Source organism: Chiloscyllium plagiosum, chromosome 34 (genome assembly GCF_004010195.1).
Source record: "Chiloscyllium plagiosum isolate BGI_BamShark_2017 chromosome 34, ASM401019v2, whole genome shotgun sequence".
In the NCBI taxonomy this organism is placed as follows: domain Eukaryota; kingdom Metazoa; phylum Chordata; class Chondrichthyes; order Orectolobiformes; family Hemiscylliidae; genus Chiloscyllium; species Chiloscyllium plagiosum.
In genome coordinates, this window is record NC_057743.1 from 13,780,020 (window position 1) to 13,791,369 (window position 11,350).

The following is an 11,350-nucleotide window of genomic DNA, read 5'->3' on the forward strand; positions in this document are numbered from 1 at the left end:
GTGGTGGAGGGTTGTTTTTCACACTGGAGGCCTATGACCAGTGGTGAGCCACAAGGATCTGTGCTGGGTCCACTACTTTTCGTCACTTATGTAAACAGATGTAAGTTTGCTCGCTGAGCTGGAAGATTTGTTTTCAGATGTTTCATCACCATACTAGGTAACATAATCAGTGAGCCTCTGGTAAAGCATTGGTGGTATGGCCCACTTTTTATTTGTTGAGGTTCCTTGGGTTGATGATGTCATTTCCTGTTCTTTTTTGTGGGGGTGGTAAATGGGATCCAAGTTAATGTGTTTGTTGATGGAGTTCCAGTTGGAATGCCATGCTTCCAGGAATTCTCGTGCATGTTGCTGTTTGGCTTGTCTGAGCATGGATGTGTTGTTCCAGTCAAAGGAAATCAGAGCAGGACTTATACACTTAATATAGAACATAGAAGAATACAGCGCAGTACAGGCCCTTTGGCCCTCGATGTTGCGCCGATCCAAGCCCACCTAACCTACACTAGCCCACTATCCTCCATATGCCTATCCAATGCCCGCTTAAATGCCCATAAAGAGGGAGAGTCCACCACTGCTACTGGCAGGGCATTCCATGAACTTACGACTCGCTGAGTAAAGAACCTACCCCTAACATCTGTCCTATACCTACCACCCCTTAATTTAAAGCTATGCCCCCTCGTAATAGCAAAGTTGTTTGAATGTTCTTGTGATGTGGTGTTTGGAATACAGTTTGGGCACTAAAGTATGATCACCTATGATTTGTGATGGCTTAGCAATATGGTTTTGAAGTCTATTGACATTAATTGAACAGCATTTGCTAATAGACTAGTTTCAATTGGCATTAATTCTAGTTTCAATAATCATGTGCATATGCTTATTCCAATATCATTTGAGAAATTTGTCCTATCAATATGCAAACCTCTTAATTAGCCTGTACTAAATAACTGTTAATCAGCTCATTTGCGTATTGACTAGTTCACTTTATAACTTTTCATTGTCCCTTTCTCCTTCCACCACCCCACTTGGTTTGGTGCTGTTAGCAAAATTGGCCATTTTGTATTGGGTTTCAATTCCAAATAAGTGTAATTTAAATCTGTCAATCCCTGGAATAGACCATCTCCTACATAGAATTTACAACACAAGCAAACCATCTAGCCCAAATAGTCTGTCAACATTCATATCCTCCAATCCATCCTCCATTATAGTTTAACCCTCCCATTCTATTTCTCCCTTGTATCCTCACGTAGCTACTCTGAAATATATCTACACTGGTAATTTTGATGATTCAATGTCATAGTCTCTGGCTAAAGATTGTTCTGAATTCCCTGTTTGATTTCATTCCTTCAGCTTTCTCGTTTTCTTCCAGAGCAAAGTGACCCAGTCTGTCCATTATTCCTTTGCAGTTCTGGCTTTATCCTTACAAATCCTCCTTTTTATGCCTTTTTCTATACACTACTTTTGATATTGTTCTTAATAATTGATGGGATGCAGAAATTGTGAAATAACCAAGTGGTTTTGCTGATTGCCAGAGAGGGTGATCCCCATAACATCACTTGAGAGTACAGGAAGGGGAGTAGGCAATTTAGCTTCTCAAGCTTTTCCATAATTCAATGAGAGCATTCTGACGTATGAAGTTTTGAATGTGCTTTTGGATTCCAAAAGCTTCTATTTGAATAGTTAATTAGTAATGCAGAAGATCAGTATTGCTGAGAGAAGACATGTTTCGTTGAATCTTTGCTACTTGCACTCATCAGAAAAATTTATAAGGCAACCATTTTAACTCTGGCAGAGATAGTGCCATGGAGTACAAGCCAGGTAATGATGACTGACAGTTAACTGCCATCCTTTACTTTAAATTTTAAACCAATTTAAATTAACTCTGGTCAAAACATTGCCCTAAAAAATGAACCAGAGAAAACCTCACCTATTTTGCTGCATTGAAATAGGCTTTAACCAGTCAGCGTTCACCTTGCCAACCAATCACCCTTCTGTCTTACTGTATGCATATAGTATACATGTATAAAAATATGATTTGGAGATGCCGGTGTTGGACTGGGGTGTACAAAGTTAAAAATCACACAACACCAGGTTATAGTCCAACAGGTTCAATTGGAAGCATGCTAGCTTTCGGAGTGACGCTCCTTCATCAGGTGATAGTGGAGGGCTCAATCCTAACATACAGAATTTATAGCAAAAATTTACAGTGTGATGTAACTGAAATTATACACTGAAAAATTGATTGTCTGTTAAGTCTTTCATCTGTTTGAATACCGTGATAGTTTCACTACTTTCATGAGTAAATCGCGAAACCTTTTTTTAGTTGCATTCTCAGGTTAGCTGTTAACAATGGTGATAGCTAGACAATATGTTGAAGGTGTTAGCCCCCTGTGTTCTCTGTCTATGCCATGATGTTTAGATTGATTCTAATCTAAAAAGTGAGATAACGGAGTTTTACATGAATGCATGCAGTTTTTGAGCAAAGTACACCCAGCAAGTACAAATTCACCCCACAAAATATGTGTGTGCATATGGGTCTTTGTCTGTCTGTGTGTGTGCCTGTCTGGGTTGGGGGTTGAGTGTGTGAGAAAGTGCAATGGTGGTCACCTGTAATGTGACATGAACCCAAGGTCCTGGTGAGGTCCCTCACAGACTTAAGATACTCTGCACTCACTACACACACACATACACTTTCTCACACTCACAACCCCCAACCCAGACAGGCACACACAGACCCACATGCACACATATATTTTATGGGGCGAATTTGTACTTGTAGGGTTACATTGTACTTTGCTCAAAAACTGCATGCATTCATGTAGAACTGAGCTCAAAAACTGCATGAATTCATGTAAAACTCCGTTATCTCACTTTTTAGATTAGAATCAATCTAAACATCATGGCATAGACAGGGAGCACAGGGGGCTAACACCTTCAACATATTGTCTAGCTATCATCATTATTAACAGCTAACCTGAGAATGCAACTAAAAAACGGTTTTGTGATTTGCACATAAAAGTAGTGAAACTATCACGGTATTCAAACAGATGAAAGACTTAACAGACAACCAATTTTTCAGTGTATAATTTCAGTTACATCACACTGTAAATTTTTGCTATAAATTGTGTTAGGATTGAGCCCTCTACTATCACCTGATGAGGGAGCAACGCTCTGAAAGCTAGTGTGCTTCCAATTAAACCTGTTGGACTATAACCTGGTGTTGTGTGATTTTTAACTATGTATAAAAATACTTCAGTATTTCTTGAGTTGTCCTGATCAGTGCAAAAAAAAATGTGGCAAACTGCCTATTCTTTTATTTGGTGGAGTGGCGCGAAGTGAAAGTGGGAGACGAGGTAGATTTTGCAACTCTGCTCGCTTAGTGACTGCAGCTTCTGTTGCCACATGGACCTGAAAATACCTCGATTCTGTATTGAATAAACTAACTAACTGTTTGGTGGGTGGTGAGTGCAGTAATAGGTGGAACCGTGAGTCAGCAGCTAGAAGAGTGGGGCAAAATTGGTTAGGAAAACTAAATATTTTAAATTGAGAGACATTTTAAAAGGTAATGTGACAAGTTGATTAACAAGCGAATTTCTAAAGGGAACGGGCGAAGTTCGCATGCACAAGTTGTATGACTGAAACGTCACTAATTTTTAAAAAATCACCAATTATATTTATGACATCTGGTTTTCATTTTAAAAAAAGAATCATTACCCACCTTGTGTGATTTGTTAATGTGTAGTCTGCTGAGTTAAAATTACCAGCTATGAGTCATCTAAACACTTATGGAGTTGTTTTCCGCTGTGCGAGTCACTGTTTTCAAATTGTTTTTTCGGCAAAAATGAATTGATTTAACCAGAATCAACTGATTCTTGTTCCCTGAAACATGCAAGCCAACTTGCATGGTCTTATCCCTCTAATTTTCCCCTATTTATTGCCTTCAGAGGAGTAAGAAAAGAAGGGAGGTAAGTTTGGCTCATGGAATGATTCTTGAGTGCTGACTGCTGTTAGAGCCACTCATTCCTCTAATTGTGATTTGGAGATGCCGGTGTTGGACTGGGGTGTACAAAGTTAAAAATCACACAACACCAGGCTGTAGTCCAATTCCTTTAATTGCTGTGTTTTGAGCTAAATTTAGCTTCCACTGCCACCATGTCTTTTAAATGCTGCAAGGCACACTTGTCTCCCTGAGCTGCCATTTTATGCAGGAATTAAAAGCTGGGCATGTTAGCTGGAAAATTGAATATTTCTGTTTGAGATTCCCAGGCCAGGTGTAACATGAGTGTTCATTATAAAATACTATAGAATTTCATATGAAATTTATAGCACAGATACATTACACAATTCAACTCGTGTTGTTAATCCTCCCACAAGCAGACCTAATCCGGTCTCGTTGCCCAGTTTCCTTTCCTTTGATCACCTAACTAACCTGTATTTAGATGTAAACATGGTCTCTATCTCGCTGAAACTCTCATACTTTACATGCCCTAAGTTTTTTATAAAACGTTTCTTCAACTTTCTACCTAACATCTTTTGTATTTAAACTTGCTACTACCTGCCCTTGTTTAGATATGTCACTGTCAATAGTCTGTTTAAATTAAAGTTCATTTTTATTGTAATTTTAAATATCCGTCAAAACATTTAATTCTGACACCATTTGTAGTTCGTAATTTCAAATTCTGCGCATCCCCAATTTTTATGGGTTTACCATTAGCAAATGTACCTTTCGCTGTCTCGCCTTATCACTCTAGAATTCCCACCTTAAACCTTGCCTTAAAAACATAACCAGTGACCAAGTTGTTGATCAACTGATCTGATTTAGCACTGAGGCAGGTATGATATTTTCATCATGCTTGTTAGAACATTGTATTGTTAAGGATGCCTAGTGCATTGCAGTGTGTTCTACAGCCCAATTGTTTAAGTGTCTGTCTAAATTTGTATTCCATTACCTTATGTCTTCATAGATCAATAATGGTATAGGGATCTGCCATATTGAGAAGTCCAGTTGCGATACTTTTTGTGTCACGGGAATTAAAATAAAACGCCAACTTTTCCATTGAGGAATGAAAGAAAGTCAAGGGTTCAGCCTTTATTATTAGGAAACTGACTAAGCTGTACTGCTTTGTTCGGGTAAATGGGTTTTATGGAATGACTACTTGGGTGGAAGCAATGTCTTTTGCATTCCTGACTATACTGTGTTATGGTCCCAGCTGATGTTTTTACTGGACAGACCAGATGCCGGACTGAAAAATAGCTTAATAGAGCAAGCTTTTTTCATTTAATAGGATGGTGTCTCACTGAAATATAAGCAGGTAATGTTGCAGATTTGTGTAACAATGAAGTTTGCTACGTAAAAAAATTAAGATAAAATAGAATAAACTAAACTATTTACATGCAACATGCTTAAAGATTTTGAAACACTCAATAAAAATGCAGTCCCATTAATCCTAGCTGTAACCTCTTACAGCATGGAAATTCCATTGAGAAATTCCTTTTCTCCTCAGAAGAATCTGATGGACACTTCATTATATATAGAGCTTAAATTTTCTCAGCTTCAAAAGAGCTTTCTAAATTCTGGAGCTTTTACACTAAACTCCTTACTCTGAGGTAACCTATTTTTAATAATTTTATATTATCTTTTCCCTTTCTCAGGAAGAGCTATCTGACACATCCAGCTTCAGCCAGAACTTCTGAAAACTGCCCACAGTGAAAGCTGAGAAAAATCAATTTTCTTTAAGTTTTATGTTTCTCCTAATCCCCTAAAAATTCCCAACTCTTCTGGAGCTAATTGTAGACTGGCAATTAGGAAAACAAGGGTTTTTTCAGGATAGCAAACTGTAACTAGTGGGGTATCATAATGGGAAAGACTGCAGAAAGCTGCAGCAAAGAGGAATTTGGGGTTCCTTGTGCATGAATCATAAAAAGCTAGCATCTGAGTTCAGTGAGTAGTAGGGAAGGCAAGAGGACTACAGGCCGTTCTGGGAAATACACATTTTGTTAATGCAAATTCACTATAACATGATTGACGAATGGGGACACTATTTCTAAAGCACGAACTTTTAAAGCGTGATTTTGTTATAACGTAATTCCGGCCCTCATTAGTTTAAATGGTGCTGCTATAATGCGATTATCTTAACAAGAGATTGCACGAGAACGGACCTACCCCGTTACGGCAGAACTGACTGTATTAGCCTTTATTTCAAAGAGAATAGTGTATAAAAATACAAAGGTTTTGCTAAAGTTATACCAAGTATTCAGATCACACCAGGAATAGTGTGGACAGTTTTGGTCTCCCTATCTAAGGAAGACAGTCCGGAGAAGGCTTATTAGGTTGAGGGTAGAGGCATTTTCTTGAGAGGTTGAGTGGGTTGGGCCTGTACTCATTGGTGTTTAGAAAAATGAGAGGTGACTTTATTGAAACATACAAGATTCCTTGGGGACTTCGCAGAGTAGTTGCTGCGAGGTTGTATGTCTCTTGTGGGAGAGTTTAGGACCAGGAGGTACAATCTCAGAGAATGTCACCCCAGCTCTACTCAAAGCTGGTAACTGTTTCCATCATAGCATTATATGAAAGCAAGGAGTGAGGAAAGGCCATTTGGGCCCCTGCTTCCAAGCTTCTTCCAAAGATCCACAAAACTACCCGGTTATATACTCCATCCATAGATTTTATCATTATCTATTTAGAGCAAAATACCTCCTTGTTTTATTCACCAGTATGTGGCTCTAACTCAGAATTATCCTACGCTTAATGTGACTTCTAATGAGTTAACCGTGAAAAGACAAAGAACTGTTAGTGCAGGTCAAATTTAAGGTGGTGTTTGAGGATTAAATTCCTCATTGATATGAATAGTGAGGCCGCTCCTGTTTCATTTTGGTGCCTGGTTCTATTTGTTTTCTGATCTTGTACTAGGAAGGAGTTATTGGGTGCTTTTAGCTTCATCCAAGTTAGGATCACAGACCCATTTTGGAATGAAGAGTTTGGTGCTCAACTAATTTTCAATCAGTTAAGACAGCAGTAATGGAGGTGATATTTAATTTCAGGGGTTCGGCCACTTTTGGAATTTTGTGTGCAGTTCTGGTGTCCCTCCTATTAGAAGGATGTTGTGAAACAAAGGGTTCAGAAAAGATTTTCAAGGATGTTTTCAGAGTTGGAGGGTTTGAGCTATAGGCTGGGGCTGTTTTCTCTGGAGTGTCGGAGGCTAAGGGGTAACATTATAGAGGTTTATAACATCATGAGGGGCAATTGATTGGGTAAATATTCAAGGTCTTTTTCCCTGGGATGGGTAGTCCAAAACTAGAGGGCAAAGGTTTCAGGTGAGAGGGGAAAGATTTAAAAGCGAACTAAAGGGCAACTATTTCAAGCAGAGGGTGGTGCATGCATGGAATGAGCTATCAGAGGGAAGTGGTGGAGGCTGGTACAATTACAACATTTAAAAGGCAGCTGAATGGCTATATGATTAGGAAGGGTTTAGAGGGATATGGGCTGGGTGCTGGCAAATGGGACTAGATTAGGTTGGGATATCTGATCGGCATGGACGAGTTTGATCGAAGGGTCTGTTTCCCTGCTGTATGTCTCTATGACTCTGTACCCAGAGTTCAACAATTCTGCAGATGCTTATTATTCTCTTTGCTCCATGGCCTACAGGAGATGAGTGGTAAATCATTCAATCCCACAAGCCTGCTCCACCACTCAACAGGGTCATGCTTGCTTTGTTTGTTTCTAATTTCACAATCCCAGCTACCCTCGATCGTCTTTGGTTTCATAGATTTTTGTGAAGCAATCTACTCCTCTCTTTTAAAATATTGAAAGACCCCGCCTCAACAGCCTTTGGGGACAGAGAGGTCCAAAGTCTGTTAACTCTTTGAGAAAGCAATTCTCCTTATCTGTGCCCCGAAAGGACAACCCTGAATTTCAAATCAGTCAAAGAGATGTACAGCATGGAAACAGACCCTTCGGTCCATGCCAACCAGATATCCCAACCCAATCTAGTCCCACCTGCTAGCACCCGGCCCATATCCCTCCAAACCCTTCCTATTCATACACCCATCCCAATGCCTTTTAAATGTTGCAATTGTACCAGCCTCCACCACTTCCTCTGGCAGCTCATTCCATACACGTACCACCCTCTGCGTGAAAAAGTTGCCCCTTAGGTCCCTTTTATATCTTTCACCCTAAACCCAGCCCTTTGGTTCTGGATTCCTCAACCCCAGGGAAAAAACTTTGCCTATTTACCCTATCCATGCCCCTCACAATTTTGTAAACCTCTATAAGGTCACCACTCAGCCTCCGACGCTATAGTGAAAACAGCCCCAGCTTGTTCAGCATCTCCTATAGCTCAAATCTTCCAACCCTGGCAACATGCTTGTAAATCTTTTCTGAACCCCTTCAAGTTTCACAACATCTTTCCGATAGGGAGGAGACCAGAATTGCATGCAATATTCCAACAGTGGCCTAACCAATGTCCTGTACAGCGGCAACATGACCTCCAAACTCCTGTACTCAATACTCTGACCAATAAAGGAAAGCATACCAAACACCTTCTTCACTATCCTATCTACCTGCGACTCCAATTTCAAGGAGCTTTGAACCTGCACTCCAAGGTCTCTTTGTTCCAAAACACTCCTCAGGACCTTACCATTGAGTGTATAAGTCCTGCCAAGATTTGCTTTCCCAAAATGCAGCACCTCACATTTATCTGAATTAAATTCCATCTACCACTTCTCAGCCCATTGGCCCATCTAATCAAGATCCTGTTGTAATTTGAGGTAACCACCTTCGCTATCCACTACACCTCCAATGTTGGTGTCATCTGCAAACTTACTAACTATACCTCTTGAGCGTACATCCAAATCATTTATATAAATGACAAAAAGTAGTGGAACAAGCTTTGATCCTTGTGGCACTCCACTGGTCACAGGCCTGCACTCTGGAAAAACAACCCTCCACCACCACCCTCTGTTTGAGTCAGTTCTGTATCCAAATGGCTAGTTCTCCCTGTATTCCGTGAGATCTAACCTTGGTAAGCAGTCTCCCATGGGGAACCTTGTTGAATGCCTTACTGAAGTCCGTGTAGATCACGTCTACCGCTCTGCCCTCATCAATCCTCTTTGTTACTACTTCAGAAAACTCAATCAAGTTTGTGAGACATGATTTCCCACACACAAAGCCATGTTGACTATCCCTAATCAGTCCTGTCTTTTCACGTACATGTACATCCTGTCCCTCAGGATTCCCTCCAATAACTTGCCCATCATCGATGTCAGGCTCACTGGTCTATAGTTCCCTGGCTTGTCCTTACCACCCTTCTTAAACAGTGGCACCATGTTAACCAATCTCCAGTCTTCTGGTATCTCACCTGTGGCTATCGATGATACAAATATCTCAGCAAGAGGCCCGGCAATCACTTCTCTAGCTTCCCACAGAGTTCTAGGGTAAACCTGATCAGGTCGTGGGGATTTATCCACCTTTAACCATTTCAAAACATCCAGCACTTCCTCCTCTGTAATATGGACATTTTGCAAGGTGTCACCATCTATTTCCAAACATTATATATCTTCCATATCCTTTTCCACAGTAAATACTGATGCAAAATACTCGTTTAGTATCTCCCCTCCTTAAAAACATTTAAACATAAGGTATTCTCTGACAATATGAACCCAAGCTCATATTGCTTAAGGATGACGCATTTGTTTGCAATCTTACTTTTCATATCAGTACAAGTCTTAAAATTACAAAATTATAAAACTACTTCAGTGTAAGTTTTACAGAGCTATAAATGTCAAAGTTACAGATGCCACTCAACAGCTACAGAGCGGGTGGGAATGAAAGCAAATGACAAATTTAATTATCTTTCCATGTACTAACAACCTCTGAAAAGGAGAAAATCGGAATTGCATCAGGATAATTCAGTCATTGTCCTAATTACAAAGCACAGAGCCACTCACTAAATAACTAATTCTCTGAAGACAGCTCCTATTCAGTTAGTGACTAAACAAATGCCAAGATAGGTTCTTCATAGACTCATCGAACCTGGTCTCCACCTTCCCCTTACACTCGCCCCTGAACTCCAGACACACTGCTGCTGCCTCCTGGACACTACCATTGGATGCGAGCAATTCTGGTTGCAGCATTACTCCCACAGTCCAGCCTATCCTTCCTCCAGTCCCTCCAATCTATCCCTTGGGTCTGCCATATCTTGGCTAGGAAGGTGGAAAATCAATCAGGCCTACCTCTCTTTATGTATGTTGATATTCAGAGGTATTTGAGTGTACAAGGGGCACAATGTATGCACGGCACCTACAGCAAATAATTAGGAAGGCAAATGGTACATTGGCCTTTATTGCAATGGGATTGGAATAAAGAACAAAGAAGCTGCTACATTTAAACAGGTCTTTGGTGAGATCAGATTTGGTATCAGTCTCCCATTAAAGAATGAATAGATTTGCGTTAGAGGCCGAATTGCAAAGGCTCACAACATTGTTCCCAAGGGTTGTCTCATGGAGAAAAGTTGAGTAAATTGGCTGTCTACACATTTGAGTTTAGAAGAATGAGATGATCGCATTCAAACATATGAGATTCTGAAGATGCTGGACAAGATAGACTCTGAGGGTATGGTTCCACTGATTGGGAATCTGAAACTTGGAGGCCTGGTCTTGGAATAAGAGGCTGATTGTTTAAGTGAGATGTGAGATGAAGAGAAACTTCTTCATTTAATTGTGAATCTTTGGAATTTCTCCTCAATGTTTGTGAAATCCCTATAGTTGAGTATAGCTAAAGCTGAGAAATCTTTGGAGAATCAATGAATCAAGGGACTGGAGGGATAGGGGCACATGTGAAAATGGTGTCGAAACAGAGGATTGGACACTATCATGCGGAATGACAAGTTGGGTTTACTGCTCCTTTATGTTCATGTGCTCCTGACTTCCCCCTGCTGGTTGGTGCATGTGAGGTCAGGATGAGCCGAGCTGTGCTGACACTCCAAATGTAACAATCCAGGTATTGAGTATTGGCAGAGGGAGTCATCCAGGGAGAATGACAGTTTAGACTGGGTTCTAGCTGCCTTCTCGTAGCTAGGGATATACATGAGCTAGTACTGTGATGAGTCTTGATAATATTGGAAAGGAAGAAAAGTAATGAGATAAAAAGTTTCTGGCTTTATGTGATGAGCGTATCGTGGTTAATGTTTGAAAATAAACCCACATTCTGCTTTACTCCTTTAGGTTCCCTCTGAGGCATAAACGTTTAGTGAAGACATTTTGAGGCAGGGAGGTGGTTGAAATTGGATGAACGATATTTTGTCATTTGGAATGATCAGTCTCTTTTTGGGGCACCCCATGAAAGAAAAATATAGAAAGA